The sequence below is a fragment of the Lepidochelys olivacea genome (assembly GCF_965140295.1).
Source record: "Lepidochelys olivacea isolate rLepOli2 genome assembly, chromosome: 6".
Lineage (NCBI taxonomy): Eukaryota > Metazoa > Chordata > Testudines > Cheloniidae > Lepidochelys > Lepidochelys olivacea.
This window is the reverse complement of record NC_140416.1, coordinates 81576523-81600639: the sequence shown is the minus strand read 5'-3', so window position 1 is coordinate 81600639 and position 24117 is coordinate 81576523. Positions and strand designations below refer to the sequence as shown.

The window sequence follows — 24117 nt, the reverse complement described above, 5'->3', positions numbered from 1 at the left end:
TTTTTTAAATTCCTCTCTGATTTTCTTCAAGACTGATTAGTAGTTAATTATGAAAAACAGAACAGAGAAAGGATCACTGATCTCAAACATTTCATATTAAAAAAAAGCCATGTTTTTTGGGGTGGGATGGGGAGGGAGGATGTAGTTCAGGTAATTAAAGCTGAAATATCTAAGAACCCCTGCCATGTTAGCAAAGTCTTAAGCATTTAATTAATCTAGTGTCAATCCTGAACTTCAGTTAAAATATATTAAAGGATTATAAAATAATCATCATATTAGAACTATAGAGAATGAACATCAGCGCAAAGGGACTATATATATATATATATATATATATATATATATATATATATATATATATATATATATACGTACACAGGCCAATATGCAAGGCCTGTGATGCTCCCCATTTCTTGCTACTGCAGTGGCTCCTCCCTTCTAGAGGTTCTGTCATTATTAGAGCAGAGAGCAGCAGCTGTTCCACCCACCACCACAGTCCACCCTATTCACGTGTAAGTGCCTGAGGAGGGAAGAGACAGAGGGAAATGGGAGTGGTCCTTTTCTCTTCCCATTTGGAGTCCTCATAGCAGGGGTTCAGGGGAGAGAGCTAGGGGAAAGGAGGCACTTGGAGATCCAGGCATAGGGATGTGGGGTGGGTCACAAGGACACGGGGAAATCAGAGATCACAGAGATAGGGTGATATATGCCCCTGGAACATGGGGAAGACATGTTGATGTGCCAAAGGGACACTGGAGAAAGGGGTCACAGAACAAAAGGAAGCCTCAAGCCTCTAATATTCCAAGAGAGAGAATGAAATAAAAAGTCCTGAAGCTTCTCCCCAGTGAAAAGAGGAGAAACCCAGACACCCATCCTCCTGGAAGAGGAGGGTAGAGATGATCCCTGAAGATGTCAGTAGGTTGTTGAATAAGCCAGCTAGCCTCCCATGGGGGCTGAGACCAGGGGCCTTGTAGAGCGTTTATGCCTGCCAGTGAGGCCTTGAGCCAGATGCTTTGTTTCTGTTCACATTGTGTAGGAATTTACACTAGTGCTAAGTCAGCATCTATAGTTACCATTCTGATCTGATAGTGTTTTTACAACCACATTGCACTGATGTAAATGATTACAAAACAGTATTGCCAACTCTCATGATTTAATCATAAATCTCACGATATTTCAGGGTTTCAAATGGTTCTCAAGTATATCTGATTCCTGGCTTAAATCTTGTCAAGATTTGCCCTTATCTAAAATGCCCACTTTCTCCCATTACTATACATTGGCCTGCAGACACAGGCTGCCCTCAACAAGATGGCACCATCCCCTTTTAACAGTAGGTAAACAGGAGGCAGCAAAGCGATGTACCATCTCCTATAATTTCCAGGGGGAACTAAAGCTAGATTGCCCTCAGTGAAGATTGTGGCCCCTTAGTCACCTTTGTGAGGATCAGGCAAGGGACTGGAGACAGTGCGGAGGTACCAGGAATGGGACTGTGGGGGCAGCAGGGAAGGGAAATCTGTTAGGAAACAGGACAGGAAACTATGTGGCGTCAGAGTAATGTGGCGAGCAGGCAGAGATTGAGGGGTGGGCAGAGGAGACTGCAGGGATGCAGAAGAATGTGGGAGCCATAAGGCAGACTGAGGGGGGCAGGGGAATGTGGTGTGAAAGAGAGGGAAAATATGGTTGAGGTGAAGGAGAAATATAAGGAGCGAATCAATGTAGGGGGCAGATGGAGGACCAGAGACAGTGTGGGCGATTGTGAGTGGGGCAGCAGCTGATCCTGTCTAGCTGGGGGGAGGATAGAGGGGGATAGAATGCAGTATTGCCAACCCCGAGCATTCAGAAATCATGAGTCAGACCTCCAAAACAATGAGATTAATGAGATCTTAAGAATCCATTTGGGGCTCTTTTCCTTTGTTTCCTTATGTTGGCACATTGACAGGGCACATTTTCTAGCTTTTCTCTGCAGCCATGAGGGCTGTAAACTTACTTTTTAAAAAAACAAAAGAATTGATTTGTTGTTGATAATTAGATTCCTACATTTGAGCTTTATGAAAAACAACAAATATCGCAAGCCAGGGAACAAAATCATGAGAGCTGGCAACACTGAGAATGGCAGCTGCCCACACCCCAGGGGATAGGGTGAGGGAAGCAGAGTTCCTTTTGAGGAGTGAACAAGGAGGCCTATCTTTTTGTTTATATGTTGAAGGTTGAATTTTGAGCCTGAGATGATCACAGATTTGTTGGCAATATGTGGCTTTGCTCTAAAGAGTCAGAAGACTGGTCAAAAGCAACATGGTTTATTCATATCTTTTTTTTAGAAATCTAATGATTTTTTTGGGGACTAACTCGTGATTTTGGAATGGTTAGAATTGGCAGTACTGACACAAGGTGCAGAACCAGGGAATCTGGCTCCATTTAGGCAAGTGTTTTCTCAGGAGGCCATTTATAACTACTTTATAGCGCTTTTTTCCCCCTGCCAGAACAGGATAAAAGGGCCTTAGTATAAATGAGAATCAGATCCTATAGGTTCAGAATAGCATCTGGATTCTGGATACCCTAAGCCTTTAAAGGCCTAAATAATTAATATACACACATAGAAAATAAACTAAAATTCCTTCTGAACACATACCTCCCCATCTGTTTGCAGCCTCCCCCATCTATTTGGAAACATTTTTTTTTAAATGTCAGCAATTTTGCATTATGGTATTAATGAGCAGCTAGATTCTAGCTGGCCTCTGTACAGCCATACAAGGATCTATCATAGGGAGCCACTTTTCCGCCTTGCTCAGCCCATATATGGACCAGGCAGAATTTTAGTAACTGAGCTCAGGGGATTGCAGGGCTGCTACAGAGATGTTGTCCTGGCAGCGCTTGGTACCCCAAAGAAGTGAGGGAGAACAGTAGGTGGAACCATGGCTACTTCTCCTCATATGTATCAGTCATCAGTGCCTTGAAGGGCTGTAGCCGTTTTCACATTCCCTGGTACTCCAGAAGGTATTTTGCCTTCTTGAGACACGACACCCCGTGCCCCCATCAGGACTGTTGCAACTCTGCACTGCGTCCAGTACAGACAATGATTTACAGGCACAGTTTGGCTCAAAGTAAATACATACTGTGATTGTGTGTATGTCCATATAAACACACAAACTCTATTATATGGTCTTAACAACATAACACTTACCAAAGAACCATATTGAATGTGCTGCAAAAGAACACACAGACACTGTACAAAAGCAGAGCTTGTCTCTATCACAATAAACGTGAGCCACTGATTCCCTATGGACTTTTAGGGTTTGTTCATAAAAAGTCGCCCATGCATCTTGCCATGTGCACATATTTTATTGTTTCTCATTCCACGAGATGTTTTTTACTGCACATTGGATACACATATTATACATCTTAGTCCCTGGGGCCACACCCTGTTTACTTAGTTCTTACTCAGGTATTCTCCTGTGGTAAAGCACGGAGAGTTCTAATTTTAGGAGATACTAATCTCAAATATTTATTTTTACAGGAAGAGAGCTACCTGATTTCATAGCGGTTTGATATTCTAGCTGACCTCCTTTCTAGTTTTTCTTTCATTGTCATAATTCCTTTAGAACATTTCCTATGTCTACTTTAAAGGAATCCTAGACCACTGGCAAAGGCATTTTTGTAAGTCCTCTTACCAGAAATCCCTGTTTTCCTTCTTTCACTATCTTGCTATATGGAGTAATCTATTAGAAATGTTTTCAGGCTTTGGTACTAATCAGTTTTGCAGATGATCTTGCTAAGCATGCCACAGGGGTGCTTCTTGTCTAAGGAATAGCTACTGGCACAAATTGACCTTGATCAGGAGTCTTTCAGATGTAGCCTTTCTCTGACTTTATGTGGAAAAAAAAATTAAGAAGACTAAGTATAATCAGAATTTACTCTAGCCTTTCAGTATAATTTAAAGATGAACTGCAAAACTTTGATAAACTATACAAGAGTCCACTGAAAAGTTCAGACTTTCTGTAGGAAATGTATTGCTACTTTCTTCCTTCACTTTACTTTCACTTTTCTTCACGTGCTTTTCTTCTGTGTGCTGCGCTGTTCTCCTGCATCTGTTAAGGGTAGACACTGTAGCTGCACTCTCTGCTTTACTCTACATTTCTTCAGTACACTTACCGTGTGAAGCGTACAACTTTTGGTGGCCTCTAGCTTTATTGTATGAACTAAGGCTAGATTATAAACTCCTACTCCCATTGCTGAGCAGTTACTCACAGGAATAGTTCTATTGATTTCAATGGAGCTATTGCTGTGAGTGACTGCTCATCAGTGAACAGAGTTCGTCTTCTGGTCCTGAGAGAACATGGGCCAAATCTTCTCCCATTAAATAGGAAGTTTTGGAGTCAGTCCTCAGCTGCACTGGATTGTTTGGTAAACTGGGTGCAAGCAAACAATATGCATCTTAATATGGCTAAATATTAATATATAAATATGGGACCAAAGCATGTAGGCCCTATTTAAAAGGATGGGGGATTCTACCTGGGGAAGCAGTGACTGAAAAAGATTTGGGGATCATGGTGGATAATGAACTGAACATGAGCTCCCAAAATAACTCTGCACTCAAAAGAGCTAATGTGATTCTGGGTTGCATAAACAGGGGAATCTCAAGTAGGAGTAGAGAGGTTATTCTACATCTGTATTTGGCATTGGTGCGACTGCTGCTGGAATACTGTGTCCAGTTCCGGTGCCCACAATTCAAGAAGGATGTCAGTAAATTGGAGAGAGTTCAGAGCTGAGCTACAAGAATGATTAAAGGATTAGAAAACCTGCCTTATAATGATAGATTCAAAGAGCGCAATCTATTACCTTTACAAAGAGAAAGTTAAGGTGTGACTTGATTACAGTCTGTAAGTCTCTACATGGGGGGCAAATATTAAATGATGGGCTCTTCAATTTAGCCAAGAAAGGTATAACACAGTCCAATGGCTGGAAGTTGAATCTAGATAAATCCAGACTGGAAATAAGGTGTACATTTTTGACAGAGAGGGTAATTAACCATAGAATCATAGAATATCAGGGTTGGAAGGGACCTCAGGAGGTCATCTAGTCCAACTCCCTGCTCAACGCAGGACCAATCCCCAACTAAATCATCCCAGCCAGGGCTTTGTCAAGCCTGATCTTAAAAACTTCAAAGGAAGGAGATTCCACCGCCTCCCTAGGTAATGCATTCCAGTGCTTCATCACCCTCCTAGTGAAAAAGTTTTTCCTAATATCCAACCTAAACCTCCCCCACTGCAACTTGAGACCATTACTCCTTGTTCTGTCATCTGCTACCACTGAGAACAGTCTAGAGCCATCCTCTTTGGAACCCCCTTTCAGGTAGTTGAAAGCAGCTATCAAATCTCCCCTCATTCTTCTCTTCCGCAGACTAAATAATCCCAGTTCCCTTAGCTTCTCCTCATAAGTCATGTGTTCCAGTCCCCTAATCATTTTTGTTGCCATCTGCTGGATGTTTTCCAACTTTTCCACATCCTTCTTGTAGTGTGGGGCCCAAAACTGGACACAGTACTCCAGATGGGGCCTCACCAATGTTGAATAGAGGGGAACGATCACATCCCTCGATCTGCTCACTATGCCCCTACTTATACATCCCAAAATGCCATTGGCCTTCTTGGCAACAAGGGCACACTATTGACTCATATCCAGCTTCTCGTCCACTGTAACCCCTAGGTCCTTTTCTGCAGAACTGCTGCCGAGCCATTCGGTCCCTAGTCTGCAGCGGTGCATGGGATTCTTCCATCCTAAGTGCAGGACTCTGCACTTGTCCTTGTTGAACCTCATCAGATTTCTTTTGGCCTAACCCTCTAATTTGTCTAGGTCCCTCTGTATCCTATCCCTACCCTCCATCGTATCTACTTCTCTTCCCAGTTTAGTGTCATCTGCAAACTTGCTGAGGGTGCAATCCACACCATCCTCCAGATCATTTATGAAGATATTGAACAAAACTGGCCCCAGGACCGACCCTTGGGGCACTCCACTTGATACCGGTTGCCAACTAGACATGGAGCCATTGATCACTACCCGTTGAGCCTGGCAATCTAACCAGCTTTCTATCCACCCTATAGTCCATTCATCTAGCCCATACTACTTTAACTTGCTGGCAAGAATACTGTGGGAGATCGTGTCAAAAGCTTTGCTAAAGTCAAGGAACAACACATCCACTGCTTTCCCCTCATCCACAGAGCCAGTTATCTCATCATAGAAGGCAATTAGATTCGTCAGGCATGACTTGCCCTTGGTGATTCCATGCTGACTGTTCCTGATCACTTTCCTCTCCTCTAAGTGCTTCAGAATTGATTCCTTGAGGACCTGCTCCATGATTTTTCCAGGACTGAGGTGAGGCTGACTGGCCTGTAATTCCCCAGATCCTCCTTCTTCCCTTTTTTAAATATGGGCACTACATTAGCCTATTTCCAGTTGTCCGGGACTTCCCCCGATTACCATGAGTTTTCAAAGATAATGGCCAATGGCTCTGCAATCACATCTGTGAACTCCTTTAGCACTCTCAGATGCAGCGCATCCGGCCCCATGGACTTGTGCTCGTCCAGCTTTTCTAAATAGTCCCGAACCACTTCTTTCTCCACAGAGGGCTGGTCACCTCTTCCCTGTGCTGTGCTGCCCAGTGCAGTAGTCTGGGATCTGACCTTGTTCGTGAAGACAGAGACAAAAAAAGCATTGAGTACATTAGCTTTTTCCACATCCTCTGTCACTAGGTTGCCTCTCTCATTCAGTAGGGGCCCATACTTTCCTTCACTTTCTTCTTGTTGCTAACATACCTGAAGAAACCCTTCTTGTTACTCTTAACATATCTTGCTAGCTGCAACTCCAAGTGTGATTTGGCCTTCCTGCATGCTTGAGCAATATTTTTATATTCCTCCCTGGTCATTTGTCCAATCTTCCACTTCTTGTAAGTTTATTTTTTGTGTTTAAGATCAGCAAGGATTTCACTGTTAAGCCAAGCTGGTCACCTGCCATATTTACTTTTCTTTCTACACATCGGGATGGTTTGTCCCTGTAACCTCCATAAGGATTCTTTAAAATACAGCCAGCTCTCCTGGACTCCTTTCCCCCTCATGTTATTCTCCCAGGGGATCCTGCCCATCAGTTCCCTGAGGTTGTCAAAAGTCTGCTTTTCTGAAGTCCAGGGTCTGTATTCTGCTGCTCTCCTTTCTTCCTTGTGTCAGGATCCTGAACTTGACCATCTCATGGTCACTGCCTCCTAGGTTCCCATCCACTTTTGCTTCCCCTACTAATTCTTCCCGGTTTGTGAGCAGCAGGTCAAGAAGAGCTCTGCCCCTAGTTGGTTCCTCCAGCACTTGCACCAGGAAATTATCCCCTACACTTTCCAAAAACTTTCTGGATTGTCTGTGCACCGCTGTATTGCTCTCCCAGCAGATATCAGGGTGATTGAAGTCTCCCATGAGAACCAGGGCCTGCCATCTAGTAACTTCCGTTAGTTGCTGGAAGAAAGCCTCGTCCACCTTATGCCCCTGGTCCGGTGGTCTATAGCAGACTCCCACCACGACATCACCCTTGTTGCTCACACTTCTAAACTTAATCCAGAGACTCTCAGGTTTTTCTGCAGTTTCATACCAGAGCTCTGAGCAGTCATACTGCTCTCTTACATACAGTGCAACTCCCCCACCTTTTCTGCCCTGCCTGTCCTTCCTGAACAGTTTATATCCATCCATGGCAGTACTCCAGTCATGTGAGTTATCCCACCAAGTCTCTGTTATTCCAATCACATCATAATTCCTTGACTGTGCCAGGACTTCCAGTTCTCCCTGCTTGTTTCCCAGTCTTCTTCCATTTGTGTATAGGCACTTGAGATAAGTCGCTGATCATCCCTCTTTCTCAGTATGAGACAGGAGCCCTCCCGTCTTGCACTTCCTCCTGGTATCCCACGTCCCAACTTACCTCAGGGCTTTGGTCTCCTTCCCCTGGTGAACCTAGTTTAAAGCCCTCCTCACTAGGTTAGCCAGCCTGCTTGCTAAGAAGCTCTTCCCTCTGTTCATAAGGTGGAGCCCGTCTCTGCCTAGAACTCCTCCTTCTTGGAACACCATCCCATGGTCAAAGAATCCAAAGCCTTCTCTCCAACACCACCTGCGTAGCCATTCACTGACTTCCTCGATTCAATGGTCTCTACCCAGGTCTTTTCCTTCCACGGGGAGGATGGACAAGTACACCACTTGTGCCTCAAACTCCTTTATCCTTCTTCCTAGAGCCACATAGTCTGCAGTGATCCTCTCAAGGTCATTCTTGGCAGTATCATTGGTGCCCACGTGGAGAAGCAGGAAGGGGTAGCGATCCAAGGGCTTGATGAGTCTCGGCAGTCTCTCCGTCACATCGTGAATCCTAGCTCCTGGCAAGCAGCAGACTTCTTGGTTTTCCCAGTTGGGGCGGCAGATAAATGACTCAGTCCTCCTGAGGAGAGAGTCCCCGATCACCACCACCCGCCTCCTTCTCTTGGGAGCGGTGGTCGTGGAACCCCCATCCCTAGGACAGTGCATCTAATGCCTTCCAATCGGCGGAATCTCCTTCTGTTCCCTTTCCTCAGATGTATCATTTAGTCCGCTCTCCGCATTAGTACCTGTGGAGAGAACATGAAAACGGTTGCTTACCTGTATCTACGTTGCTGGTACATGGACGCTCCCCTTTCTTCTTCTGAAGGTCACATGCTGCCAAATTTCTTCACCATCCTTCTGTCCCCGCTACGCAGCCTGCTCTGAATCTTCAGAATGTTGTGTCTGTAGAAGCATATCCTGACATCTGTCCACGAAATCTTCAGTTTCTCTTATGCAATGCAGGGTCGATACCTGTTGCTCCAGACCTTGAACCTTCTCTTCCAATATGGAGACCAGCTTACACTTTGTACAGACAAAGTCGCTTCTGTCCTGTGGAAGAAAGACAAACATGGCACATCCAGTGCAGGTCACAACAGTTGAATGCTCACCATCCATATTACCTTCCTTCTACGAGCTTCCTCAGGAGTTGTAGTAACTACTCAGAGAAGTCTGCAAGATGTAAGCCTCAGTGGGCTCCCCACAGGCAAATTCCCTCTGTTAGCCTCTCTGCTGTTTTGCAGCTGACTGGCTTTTTATAACAGTCAGGCCCACTCAAGGCTCACCTGGAACAAAGCACTCCCAATTCACACTTTTCAAACAATCAAACACACAGTCTAACTGTCAAACTGTCCCCGTAACAGACACTCAGATACTCACCAACACAGCTCCCCAATGCAGCAGTTAGCATACCTCCTCTCAGACAGATCCCAGGCAAACTCCCTGTGTTAGCCTCTCTGCTGTTTGCTGCTCAGCTGGTTCGCAGCTGACTGGCTTTTTATAACAGTCAGGCACACTCAAGGCTCACCTGGATCCCAGCACTGTTAGCCACTGGAACAATTTATCAAGTGTCATGGTGAATTTTCCACCACTGACCATTTTAAAATCAAGATTGGAGGTTTTTCTAAAAGATCTGCTCTAAGTATTATTTTGGGGAAGTTCTATGGCCTGTGTTATATAGGGGGTCAGATTAGATTATCACAATGGGTCCTTCTGACCTTGGAATCTCTAAATGTACAGCAGCCTCAGGGGTGCTCTAAATTACATTGGATTCCTCCAGCCACTGCCCTGGCCAAGGATTGGGTGTAGTGCCATGAACTCTGCCCACCCCAGCACGCTCCCTGCTACTCCTCCATTGATGTAAAGATTCTGGGCCAAAGTCAATGGCCCATTTACACCTCTGTGTAATTCGTGTAGTGTTTTGACACTACAAGAATATAAATTGAGCATCCAAAGCAGAAAAGTACAGGTAAGAAAAAGAAACCTCTACTCAATTATATATTAAAAGGATCAATATAGAATGAGGGGAAAAGTCACTGTCTTCAACAATTCGATAGATCAGGGCATATATTGTGCTCTCAAGGCCAATTTTGCAAATTCACACTCAAGCAAAAGGATGATTTTTTCCCTTTTCACAGAATTAGCGGATACAGGTTTTGTTGGCTTTGCTCAGTGTGTAAAATACTTTCACTCCTTTCTAGAATGCAGACTCTTTTGCAGTGTCAGGGGTGGACACAGTATTTAGACTATTAAATTGCATTAAACAGGACTCCTGTTTTGTATCCAGTGGTTTTAGGACAATCACCTCTCATTTTGTTTGTTTAAAGACTGGTCTACACAGAAATTTGCACCAAAATAACAAAAAAATCACTCAAGTTACAACAAAATAAAACATTCTTCTTCCAAAATAAGAGTGTCCACAAAAAAATTTGCAACTAAAGGTGTAAATTACAACCCATTTATCTATTTTGGGGTCTAATTTCTCTGTAGAATACTCGATTATTTTGTCTCAGGTTAGCAGAGTTATTTGTTGTAGAATTCCAGCTCTCCAGCGGTGCCAGAGAAATCAAGGAAGGCTGCCCCTTCTCCTCTCCTCCCCCAACAGGGAAAGTCAGGCTGGATACTTTTCTGAAAATCCTTGAATAAGGGTTCTCACGCTGCCACTGAAGTTATTATTTGAATTACAGTAGTGCCTAGACTCAGTGTCCCAGGTGGTACGCACTATATAAACACACAGAGACATGTAAGACTGCGCCCTGCAGACTTTACTAGGCCCCTGAAAAAGTAAACAGATAACAGGGAGGAAAGGAGCATTATTCTTTCTGTTTCACAGATGGAGAACTGAGGAACAGAAGCCTGGATGCACAAAAGGAGTTAGGCATTGGGTCACTGAGAATCACAGTACCTAACTTCCAAGTGCCTAGAAAATCACTGGGATTTGTGAAGCTGGCCCAAAAGACTAATTATTTATCCACAGTGTGACGGCTTCAGGAGCGATTTAGAGAGGCCCCTATCAGAATAACCTTTACCTCAATGTTTAAAGCACTTACCTATGTGGTGGTAGATCTCTGTTCAAATCCTTTCTCCTCCCTTTCAGGTAGATGAGGGACTGGGGGTTGCCTACATCCCAGGTGAATGCTTTAATCCCTGGGCTAAAAGTTATCAGGGAGCTCCTCCTTCACCTCTAACTTTTTTGTGTAAACTCGCCAGAGGGGCCCAATCGGCGCTTACCAAATCAGGCCCTGCACATGTCTTAGGTGGCCAAATCACTCCAGCGCTTAGGTGGGAGACAGGCCCCAGATGCCTAGAGGGAGGCAGCAGTATGCATGCTCAGAGGTAAAAACATTGCTGCCTAGGGAACTTTTACTGCAAAAATTTAGGCACTGAGTGAGTTTAGGCACCTAAGGGGTTCAGTGGAAGTTTTGCGCATTGCAGTGGTGGCAAAACTGGGTCTTAGGCTGCTATAACAGGAATGTAGGCACTCAACTCTTTTTGTGCATCCAGGCCAAGAGAGTGACTAGCCCAAATTCATGTAGAAAGCCCGTGGCAACTTGGGGAACAGAACCTGGATCCCAGACCAGAGCCTTAATCACAAACCATCCTTCCTCTTTTTCTTACTATATAAACCTAACAAACATTTAGAGAGCGAGAGAGATGTTCAAAATAAATTAACAAAAAGAAACGGGTAAGGATCAGGCAGCTTTTACTTCAAATCTGAAGATGAATTAGTCTTCAAGATATCGTCTGTTTAAGGATTACATTGTTAATAACCTAAATTTGACACACATTTTTCTCCCCTTCAGTCACTACCTGCAAAGCCTGTCTGAAAATTATCTCTTATGAAGCTGTGTTATTAATGGCTCCCTGTGAGGTTTCTTTTGGAAGCCTCAGAAAGGTAAATAAAATTGAATTAATACAGCGGTTTGGTTTGTAGGCAAAATATGCAAATAGCAGGCTGACAAAGCTTTAGCAGCATTAAAGGCTTTCATATTCTGTCCTCAGAGGCTTTGCTCATGGAATCAGAAGCCTTTAGGCAACCTTTAACTTCGTTTACATGTAATACACACACTCTTTTCCTAATGTCCTCCTGGCCCAATTCCCTCCAGTGCAGTTTTCATCTTCACACTTCATGAATTTTATTTGCTATCAATAAATAAACCTATTATCATCAGGTTTTTGTATTCTCATCATATATCATAATTTCTCATAAACCATTTCATTGTATGGGTTAGGTTCACTGAGCACATCCCACTCATCTTTATTTCTCGGCAGATGACTGAGAGATACACTAGATGGAAAAAATAAGATTTCAACTTTCTATAAAGTCTATGATGAATACTGCTTACTATTATTATTTTTACATACCTTTATAAGGCACCTATAACTGTGATATTTGAGTGCCCCTTGTTATAATATAGTCATCCTAGAAAACAACAAGCATCCTCCAGAAAAAGGTTTGTCCCATCGGATGGGGAGGGAGGGTCGCCAACATTTATTGTGCATTTAGTCAACCTGACTAAAGAGCTGCATTTTTGCATTGCCTCTGAAATGTTCTCAGGGTCAGGCAGTGGGGAATTACCAGGTGGAGTGTGTTCTAGAGTCAAGGACCCACCGTGAAGAATCCCCTGCTGATGCCTCCTGCAAGTTTCTTTGAGGAATGATAGTATGGGTAGGGCATGAAAGCATGGAAGGCAGGTGGTCTTGCCCGGTAACTGAGTGTTTAGATAGATAGTCATCAGCACCTGGCATTGGATCAGCAATCAGGACAAAGCACTGAATAGTGGTGTAATGTGCTGTCATCGATCTGTATCACTTTGACCAGACAGATTCTTCACCAAATGAAGCCTCCAGCTTGCCCGCTTTCTCAACCCTTGGTAGTACATGTGAGTATAGGCTTATATATAGGCAACAAATACACGTGACAGTGACTGAGATGGACAGATACAAGTCCCTAGACTGGTGAAGTTGGAAGAAAGCATTCCTGGTTAATCAGGCATTCATAAGCATAGTTGAGTCCAGCAGGACTTAAGAGATTGAGAACTATCTTGGTAATATCTCTAATATACATGATCATCTATGAGATAATTAAAAGAAGCTATTATGTCCTCAGACCCCTTTACTTGTCAGGGAGTTATGTTTACAAACGTAGTGGTAGCATAGTTTTAATGGTAGGGTCTGCCACAAAGAAAGGGGAAGGAAGCGAGTTTCCCACATTCATGGCTCCTTCTAGATAAGCACTGAAGATACAACTCTTAAGGGTCTTTGTGGCCCCTCACATCTGTGTCATGTCATTGTAGGTTGATTAGTAACACTTTAGTCTCACTGCATAATCATAAAGCCTGCATAATGTATGCCTTCAGAGAGACTGAGTGAGAGATACACTCATCAGTTTACTCTGAAACCACTCATCAGTTTATTTATTTCTAAGGCTATGGAAGGGCTTATGAACTTTGCCCTCTTTTTCTTGCTCTTTGCAGAGTCCTGTTGGTAAAGTCATTAGTTTATTGTTCAGACATTTTTAGTAAATTGTTTTCCTCGTGTGTTCCGTGGACATGCAGATTTTACTATTCTACAAATTGTTGAGCTCAATTTGGATGACCTAGGAATTTGTTAGCAATTTTAAGAGATGCTCAAATGGATCAGAATCAGTGTGTCACAGACAGCACCATGAATTCTCAGAGGAAAGGCTGCAGAGTTTCCTAGCTAACAGTTAATGTTTGGCCAGCATTGCAGTCTCACACTAGTATTCCAGAGTTGAAGCTTACCCCACTGAGAGTAAAAACAATACTTAAAGTCTTCAGTTTGATTTGAATCCTGTAAATGAGCAGGAAGTCATTCAGAATGCAGAATGTCCCACCAGCATTTGATTCTGATGTTGAAGAAGTATCTTATACCTCTGAAAGCGTTCAACAGCTGTCAGTAGAGCCCTGCACGGATACAAAAATGTGGATCTACATCCGTTCCGCATTCACCAGAATCAACGTGTAGCTGACCCATGAGCCGCTGGCCGTCTTTTAGGTGGATCTGCATCCAGACCGCCCCCACAGCAGCACGCTGTCTCAGAGTGTCTCTCATAGCCTATGACTCATAAGCTATGAGTTGCAGACAGTTGCTTCCCTGCCTCTGAGATCCATTGGGCTGCTAGTGCGTACTCCTCTGGGTGGGAGCGGGGAGGGATTGTTTATGGACTCTCTGCCATAAACATTTATATCAAGGATCTGGAAGAAAATTTAAGATAATCACTGATAAAGTTTGCAGATGACGTAAAGATTGGGGAGTGGTAAATAATGAAAGGAATTGGTCACTGATAGAGAGCAACCTGCATGGTTGGTACGCTGGGTGCAAACAATGTTTCAATGTAGCCAAACATCTATGAACAAAGAATTCAGGCTATACTTACAGGATGGGGGACTCTCTCTCCTGGGAAGCAGACACTGAAAAAGATTTAAGGATCAACTGAATATGAGCTCCCGGTGCGAAGCTGTGGCCAAAATGTGCTCCTTGGATGTATAAATAGGGGATTTTCAAGGAGGAGTAGAGAGATTATATTACCTCTGTATTAGGCACTCGTGCAACCACTTCTGGAATACTCTGTCCCATTCCAGTGTGTTGAATTGAAGAAGGATGTTGAAAAATTGGAGATAGTTTAGAGAAGATCGTGGGAATGACTGGAAAACATGCCTTATAATGAAAGACACAAGGAACTCAAAATATTTAACTTAACAAGGAGATGGTGAAGGGATGACTGGATGACAACCTATAAGTACCTACATGGGGCACAGCAATTTGATAATGGAGGGCTCGTCAACCTAGCAGACAGAGGTATAACAAAATTTAATGGCTCAAAGTTGAAACTAGGCAAATACAGACTTGAACTAAATTGCAGATTTTTAAGAGCAGGGATGGCTACACTAGAGTCGTGGGGTGTGACTGCAGCTCATGTAGACCTACCCAAGCTAGCTTTAATCTCGCTGGCTCAGGTACCGGTAGCAGTGAAGCTGCAGCAACGTGGGCTTAGGTCAGCAAAGTAATTACCTAGGATTCCAGGAAAGCCTGAAGAGAAAGCAAACTGCCTGACACCTTAATGCCAGAGTCTGGTAATTCCTGAAGAAACCTACACTTAATACCTATTACTCCCTAGCTTCCAACTCTCCTTTCCCCCCCAAGGTTGGTGAGAAAATAGCTACAACCAAGTTCTGGTGGTATCTACATTCTGCCAATAGCCTGACCAGACAAAGCATGGAAATAGCCCAGTTGGTGCCTATGGATGACCATTTTCTGTACTGCCATTACAGGAAGCAACCCATGAGGCAGTCTTTCGACACTGTTAATCATACAGTGCCGATAGTAAAATAATAACATGCACATGAGAGCTTGCTGGAGCAAATGAGGCAGTACTCTGCTGGATTCACTCAATTCTCTCAGACAGTCATAATGGTACCTACTCCCGTTTGCTGAAGACCATGACTTACAAAGTCCCAAAAGGTTCAGTACTCTCCTACTCGCTTTAACATTTGCATGACATGTTGCAGACTCATAAGTAGGACCGGGCAAATTTTTTTGTGCAAAAAATTGCAGATTTGGGTGGACTGGAACAATTTGCAAATTTGGGGTTGATTTTTGGCAAATTCATTTGGTCAATTTTTATTTAAAAAAAATCAGAAATTAAAAATGTTTTGACATTCCAGTTCCGAAAAAATGTTTCATTTAGGCATTTTACATTTTATTTAAAAAAATCCTCTAAAGGTTTAAAAATCTTAAAAAATGAACAAAACATTTTGTTTGACCTCACATAGAATTTTTTCCAGCTGTGTCATTTAGCCAGGAAAATCAATAACTATTCATTTTGTGTTGACCCAAATCAAACTGTTTGGGCCACCAAACCAAAAAATAAAAATAAAAATCAGTAGTTCACATAGGTCTACTCAGAAGTTATCAGTATGCAGATGACACACAACTGTATGTCTACTCAACTGACATCCTTTGCCATCACTAAGATGTCCCAATGCATGGAAGAAATCAATAGATGGATGCAGAGCTATTGGCTCAGACTTAGCTCAGGAAAAACAGAAATGATCTCAGGGACGGGGAAAGCACTTGGAGGAATGTGTCAATACTCTTACTTCACTAATGACTGAGAGCCTAAAACAGATCACCAAGGTGGCACAAAGCCTTGAGCTCACATTCAACTCATGAAAAGTCACAGCAGCACGGAGTGGTTTCTTCCATCTTTGGCTGGCCAGAAAACCATGCCCCCTCCATGTCAAGAGAGGCTCTAGGTACTGTGAGCCACACTTTCATCATCTCCTGCTGAGATTACTCCAACTGAGGGGGAATGAAACTGCCATAGAGGCTCAATGAGAGAGACAAGATGGGTGAGGTAATATATTTTATTGGACCAACTTCTATGAGTGAGCGCGACAAGCTTTCAAACCACACAGAACTCTTCAGGGTTGGGAAAGGTAAGTTATTACTGCAGACAGTAGTGCACTTCACCATATTCGAACACATCACACACATCACTGACTCCCTATGCATTTCAGAACAGAATTAAAAGTCTTGATTTTAGTCTCTAAAGCACTAATGAATTGGGACTTCATTACCTTGGAGATCACCTCACCCTGCACAACCCTTCAAGACAGCCAGCTAGAGGCAGCAAGGGCAATGAAGCTGGAATGACCCAAGTGTAGACTGTCACCCACTAGGGGGCAGAGCTTTTCCACATGTAGGGGCCCAGGCTAGAGAACTCTTTGCCACAAGAAATCAGCGTAAGCCCAAGCCTGATTGCTTTTCACCCCAAAAGTAAGTCACATGTTCCAAGAAGGCCTTCCCCCAGAAGTAGCATCTGTAAACAATAATACACAAGAGTAAGCAAGCAATTATTATGGACTCAAGCTCTGGGAGTGGGGGGAGAAAGCGGTAACATTACTGTTGACATGGCCTATGTTACTTCTTGGTTTTGAAGGAAGCTATGATCTGTTCACCAGCCCTGTACCATGATGATTGATGGTAATGAAAAAATAATGGTATTTTATTTGCCTTTCAAAAAAAATTATTTTCCCTGAAAGAGTGGTTGGAGTAGGATTTTCCAAAGCTGATATAGGTAGCTAGATACTAGGAATGATTTTTCACAGTGTATGAATTTTGACAATAGGGAAAAATGTTTAATTTATCATACTATTTCATGAAGTGTGTAACCTATATCATTGCACTTTTACCATTCAGAAGTGCATGAGCATGCTCATCCACAGGATTCAATAGTAAAAGGCAAAGAAGGCACGAGGGACAAGGGATTCGTATCAATTCATGTTCATTGGTATTTTTAATGGCTTTATTATAAATTCATAAAGTATAGCTTGGTTCCATACTCATTCTCAACTATCATATTTGCTACCCTAATAGGGAGTATACTAGACAAATACAGAGAAAAGATTTTTTTTTCTCCAAAGGAGCTCAGGCTGCCATCTCAGTGAGGGGATATAACAGCGAGCAAGTTATCAGTGAGTTATCAGAACAAGTGCTGTTAGCTTCAGCTGTGTGTGTGATTCCCATGGCTCATCTTCACATGAAGCACCCTCAGGATATATTTATGTAGCAGGCCCCCTTTGAGAGTCTTTCTGTGTCCTGATTTACTATAGATTGGTTAGAGATAGTAAGGATGGATCTACAATAGGGAGGTCATGCTTAACAAACTTGATTCATTGCTTTGAGGAAGTGACAATGAGAGTGGACAGGGGTGAAGAAGTAGCCATAATTTACTTGGACTTGAAAAGGCTCTCAATACAGTACCACATAACAGATTAATTTATCAGGTTAGCAAATACGGTACTGATGGTGAAATACTCAATTGGATATAAAATTGGCTTGGTAACAGAGGCCAGAGAGTGGTAATAATGGTTATAGATCACATAGGAGGAAGTAATATGCACTCAGGGGTGCACATTTGCAGATACAGTATCATGAAACTGGCAATATTAAAAGAAGACTTGGCTCAAAAGAGGCCGGGGGAAAATAGAGGCATGAGGCTTACAAGTAATTTATGCAATTTAATATGGACAAATATAAAGTAAAGAGGCGAGAAATGCTAAACATGGATTAAAATGAATTATGCTATGACAGGTCAAAAATTTCAAGAGATGCCAATCAGGAAAAAGATCTAGAGTGAAGAATGCTCAGAAATCTCAAATTATGAGGCTCCAGACCTTGTTGCAGCTAGGAAAATACATAGAAGAGTTTGAGAATGTATTACTACAGTGACGGGGACAAAATCAAAAGAGAACACAAAAGACCAACACTGCATCTGTGGGCACTGTGTTCGAGGAAGAAGAGTAGAAATTCAGCAAAGGTACAGGAGGGTAACAAAGAGGGGAAAGGGTCCCAAATGTTTACAATAATGAATGGAAACAAATGAGAAATTGGGCAGCCTACAGCGTACCAGGTTTTCTCATGTACATAGCATAACCGGGTGGGAAGGGCTGTAACTATGAAAAGTGGCAGAGTACCCTGCACCTCAGTGTTGGTCTGATGTACACAATGGATGAGAGGCACGTGATATCGCATGGTCTGCAAAATTCAGACTTTAAACCTTTGACCCTGATTTGTTGGGAGGTGAACTTCGTAGTCTAAAGTATTCTGAAACAAAGTATCTAAAACCAAAAATTTAGCTCTCAGTACTGCATCAAGGTCTTAATGGTTCCTGAGCCTTACCTGACTTCAGATTCCTCTGCCTTCCTAGTAAGTACTCACTTTACCAACCAAAGAGCTGGGGAAGGAGGGGAGTATCCATAGGGCAGCTACACTCCCCAAACCACAGAAAGGGAAGAAAGGGTATATCTACACAGCAAAAGCAAAAAGCGTTTGTCTCCCTGCTTCTAACTGTGCTTCTGTGTCATACCCACTCACTGGTTATAACAATAGCTTGAGTCCTTATAACCCTAGCAAAGTGTAATTCCTCACTAATGATGGATCACGCTTTTGTCAATGCCCCTTTTTCAATTAAATAAACAGGGATGCGCAGTCAATGTGTGGCTGGTTAGACCACGGAGGAGAGTATCAGTAGGGTAAAGAGGATTTGATTCACAGACTATACAGCAAGTATACTTAAGGAAATGTTTATTTATGATTTGCGTCCTGATACCTAAAATTATCCTTGTGTTGTTTCCTTATGAATATTGTCTTCAAACTTTGGACCGAATCTGTGGACCCATTAAAGTCAATTGTCAAGCTCTCATTGATTTCAACAAGACTAAGATTTGACCCATTGTGATTATTCAGAGAACACACACAAACTCTTAAATCAATAATCCACAAAGGGAATGTTCCTTCTACTGGGGTCACATTGTTAATACATCCTGTTCATGTCATTTCCTCTATAAATCTATGAACAACTTTAGAACAAGGGAAAAACTACTTCCCTCCCTTTTGCAAGTAAATATTAGACTCTTTTTTTTTAACTGTAAACAAGATAGGAGTATTTTTCCTCAAGAAAACGTATAATAGGAAAGATAATGTTAATACTTTCCTTGTGTATAGTGCTGGTGAAAGGAAATTAGACAAAGTCTTCTATATACAGAGCAGTGCAAACGTCCTAACACGGACTTGAAAATATGCTTGTACCCTGGTCTAATGGTCAAGTCCTTTTGCTATTCCATTCTCAGCCTGTTAAAGGTACTGAATGTTATCATGCTTTTTGTGAGAAGGTTTCAAGTTTTCTAGGAAATGGGCTGAAACAATTAACTCATTTCATGCGGGCCACTAAATGGCTCCTACATGGAAATGACTTTCACCCTCTACCAATGGAGGCAAAATTGTAACCACGCACCTCATTTTGTATGGCTCAAAACCAAACTCCTGAGCCATTAACTCCTCCAGTGTTACTACCAGAGCAGGCCAAAAATCAGAACCATTTACTTAACCTCCGTTCCCTGCAGAAATTTGGTGAAGTGTGTGCCATGGTATCTGGGTCTGAACTACCTTGAGTTTTAATTTTACAAACCACTTCACTTTGTCTATTCAAATTAAAATTTTTCATCCATCCTCCCCCATCTCTTGGGCTGACCTTTGGGGAACTGAATAAAATTAATTTGGAGAAAAAAACACCCTGATTTTCAGAAAGCGACAGGAAGTTCCTCTTGGGTTAAACAATATGTTACATGTTATTAGCTATGTTTAATGGAAATTGGATCTGAATTAGCATTTGGTAACTTGGAAGAGTTTTCAAATACAGTACAATATCTGTACTCATACATTACACTTTATACACAATGCTCAAATTGGGACTTTATACACAATGCTCAATAGGCACGTATAGTGAACCTCACTTCTCACCCTTGCCACATACCCTCTTCCCCTCTTCCCTATGTTGGCTTTGAGAATATTATGTATCCAACAAAATTTTCCAGTTGTGGGCACATGTCTTGTAAAAGGTTCAGATCTTACCTGAAAATTTCTGTTTCCTTTGACATCCCACTTATTCATACTTTTCCTGTGCAAACAGGAAGATTTCTGTATGGGTGACAGTTAATTAGCTTAGGATAGCTGACAATCAATCCTTGCTCCGGCACCCAAATTAAAAAAAAATAAAATAAAGTCAGTGTTAAGAAAAACACTATGCAAATTGCTCTCAAAGCAGTGACATGATACAGCGAATGCAACTTCCCGGGAGAAGTATTGCTAAGTTAGCTGTCAGCTGTAGTGCATCACAGTCACAGCATTGACATGACCACCTTGCAATAGTAGCAATGTGTTCTGTTGAAATTTAAATCTTCCTAAAGATTTTCCCCTAGTTTAATTTTTCAAAGTTACCGTGTTTCAACACAGCCCTATTCTCCCCTGCAACCACTTCATCTGGGTCTTCGGCGATAGTAAACTACGGCCATGCCTGACCAGTGCACTGAGAATTAAGATTTCCTTCCATAGGCTCTGCTTTTGCTTTCCAGACATCATTATTCAGGTGCAAATTCTTGCTTGGAGGGGGAGGGTGGGGGGGCAGGAGGGATGGATTTGGTCAACTTTCTTTCTAAAAAATACATTATTGTCTGAAAATTTTAAAAATCAAAGCAAATATTTCAGTTGGTTTTCATTTCTTTAAGTTCATAATCTTATAAGTAACAATTCACAAAATCCATACTCCACTGTATATCAGTGAAAGAATATCCTTATTTAAGTTTGGCTTGCCACCATTTTCTTTCACATAATACACTGGCATCTCATCATTACTTTGCTCACTTTGGCTGTTATTGTATCTCTCAACCAACGCTTAGACAATAACATTGCGTATTTTTAAAAAAAGAACAGGAGTACTTGTGGCACCGTAGAGACTAACAAATGTATTTGAGCATAAGCTTTCGTGTGCTACAGCTCACTTCATCGGATGCATTGGGTATTTTTATAGTTCAGAAAACCTCTCAGGGGATTAGCGGCTTTAGCTAATATTGGTTAAAACTAATTTGGAATGGATCTGTTATTCTTCCATTTCCCCTTTATTCTGGGCATTCTTTCTAGCTCGTTTTAAATTCCCTCTTTCTCTTTTTTGGCTTCTTTGCCCCTAGTTACCTCATAAACAAGAAGCAATGCCAACTGAAATGTGAAAGCAGCCTGCTGACCTCTGCTCCTTTCTACCTCCTGCAAACTGGAGACATATCAAACTCAGTCTCTGGTAGCCTGGGAAGCAAGAGTCCTCAATTGCTTGGAAATTCAGGGACCCAGACCGTATGCTGTTAAATCATCAGGCAGGCTCACTGAACTATAACGGTGCATAGAATTTAAAAAAAAATATATAAATCTAATGATCAGATTCACACGCTTACTTCCATTGAATAGTATCTTACTCTGGAAGTAGTTGCATTGAAAACAATGGCACTATCTGTGGAGTCATGTATTACTCAGGGCGAGTGAGGTATTCTGAAACTGGACGAGTGTTATTAGAATGATATGTCAAATATTTAACTTTGTTAGGTGGAACCCAAAGGGGAAGAAAGATTCAGGCACCCAACATTATAGAGAGTGGCCTACACTCATGTATGGATATCATAACCACTGCCCTGTCACCCCATTGTGTACTCTCAAATGTGCTCTTTTATCTGAGCAGAGATCACAGAATCAGCTACACAGGGTTTTTTTCCCTGAATGAGTGGAATCAGCACAAAGTATGTAAAGTTTGTCACAGCTCAGGTAGGCAGCATAAAGAAATCCAATCACTGAAATTGCCCGATTCATAGAATTTCACATTAGGAGGGGTAAGGGTGAAAATAGCTGTTCCATTCTGTCTGCTTCTTCTTTCAACCCACTATATGCAAGTCTCCACACCTCATATACAAGTTGCCATTACAGAGTCAATGCTTACCAATACTATCTCCTAAGACACAGTTTCCCCCTATGTGCAGGTAACAGGAAATAAGCAGAGTTTTTCAGATGCTGTGCAGAGGAATTTCTTGATAATTGTTTACTTTTTAAGGTCAACCACTGTGTATGGATTTCTGGTGTAATCAAAACTGGAGTCCAATTTGATTTTTGTACTTCAGTCATGAAGACAAGGTCTAGAGCCTTGTGGGTTTTTGGCATCGGCAAACTCTTCTGCCCTCAGTTTGCAAGGCAGACAGTTTGGCCAATAAACACATAAAATACCAACAACTTACATTTTGCCAATCTGGAGGAAGAAAATACATATTCAGAAAAATCAACAGCCTACATAGAACGAAGGTGACTGAAGAGTTTGGTTATAACATTGTAGAGGATCATAAATGAAAATATAAAGTGCATTTTAAGCGATTAATGTATGTAAGCAGCCCTCTTCCAGTGTGCATTAATCAAGACAAAATGCACACCTTCCATAGTGGTTAATGTTACAGGTCCATTATACAGCTTTGATAATGTGCGTAACAATGCTCAGTATGACAATGAATTGGGGTAGCTGAGAATTTAGGATGGTGGCAAATTGATGTAGTATTTGGATTAGCATTTTTAACCTGCATCTCGACAGCTTCTTTTCTTCAGTTCACAAGCGATAATAAAATCTAGCTGTGGCTTTTTTTTTTTTTAAAACAAAACAATTAAAAAGGTACCTGCTCAAACAAATACTACCAGCATTCATTAGTCAGGATGGTTATATGTAAAAGAAATGATGCCAGATAGTAACAAATCCAAGAGAAGTTTATTATGAAAATGGCACCTGCGGGATGAAAAAAATTAAGTTACATAAAGACAACCATGTATGACATGTATGAGAATCTACAAAAGTATAAAAAGAACCCTGTTGTAAATGAAGTATGTACATTTCTGATTTGCAGCATTATCAATGATCAATGAAAAAAAATGTTTCAAATAAGCCAGGCACTCAAGAAGTTAGATTCGGTTAGCTTAACACAAAATAAATGTACCATAGCTGTCACTTTTTAACATTTTAATTTTTTTTTGTATTGTAGAGTTGGTAACACTGCTAAGATTTATACGAACAGAATCCCTTTCCCCATTATTCAGCTACTTGGCACCAGTCTCCTCATAAAAGATTTCATATATTTGTACAAGAAATAGTTAAAAACACAGACACAGTCTTCACAGGTAATGAAGTTTTTTTTCATTTTGTAATTTTAAACACTATGGATTTAGACAGCAGCTGTGATTATCTGTTAGTTTAAATCACCAGAAATCATTCTGACACAACACAGAAACATTTATAAAAATAAAATAAAACAACAACAGCTGTCTAGCTGTTCTTTGTAGCCGATAGGTGCACTCCTTTGATAGTTCAACAGCTAGAGTAGAGCTTCCAAAATTAAACTTTAAATTTCCCAATCAGTTTTCTTGGCTTTTTAGACCCACTTAAATCCTTCACATATAACCTTTAAATGCTCATTATTAAAATTTGTGGCATCCTTTTCACTATTATTCCACTGTGGGCTTGGACCTACTCCTCAGATTCAAAGCAGGAATTGACTCAACACAGTGAGTGATCAAAAATTCAAAGGACAGCTGAGTGAATATATTAGCATTGTACACATAAGCAAATATATATGACAATCCTAAACTCAGTTTCCCTTTTTACCAATGTCGGTTGACTTTTCAAAGAATTTTCTATCTCACTGGTAATTGCTCTATATATTACTCCATCAGCACGCCTGGGAGAAAACCAAAGAAATGCACCCTCTGCTTACAAGTAGAGCACAAGGGACTCTGGGAATGTTAACAACTGAGGCTATATGGCATCAATTTGTTTAATATATCTGAGCATTACTCTTCAGTGCATTGTGTG

The 24117-nt window shown here is 41.7% G+C and overlaps 1 protein-coding gene across 7 annotated transcripts in view; it reads right to left on the bottom strand.

Moving 5' to 3' along the window:
- Nucleotides 1-23253: 23253 nt before the first annotated feature.
- The window catches only part of NPAS3 (neuronal PAS domain protein 3), a gene marked incomplete at its 5' end in the record, with an annotated part of 847295 nt that continues 846431 nt past the window's right edge, over nucleotides 23254-24117 (bottom strand). For all 7 annotated transcript variants that reach the window (XM_084632755.1, XM_084632756.1, XM_084632754.1 and 4 more), the window contains one exon: nucleotides 23254-24117. This exon is cut by the window's right edge and continues 3115 nt beyond it.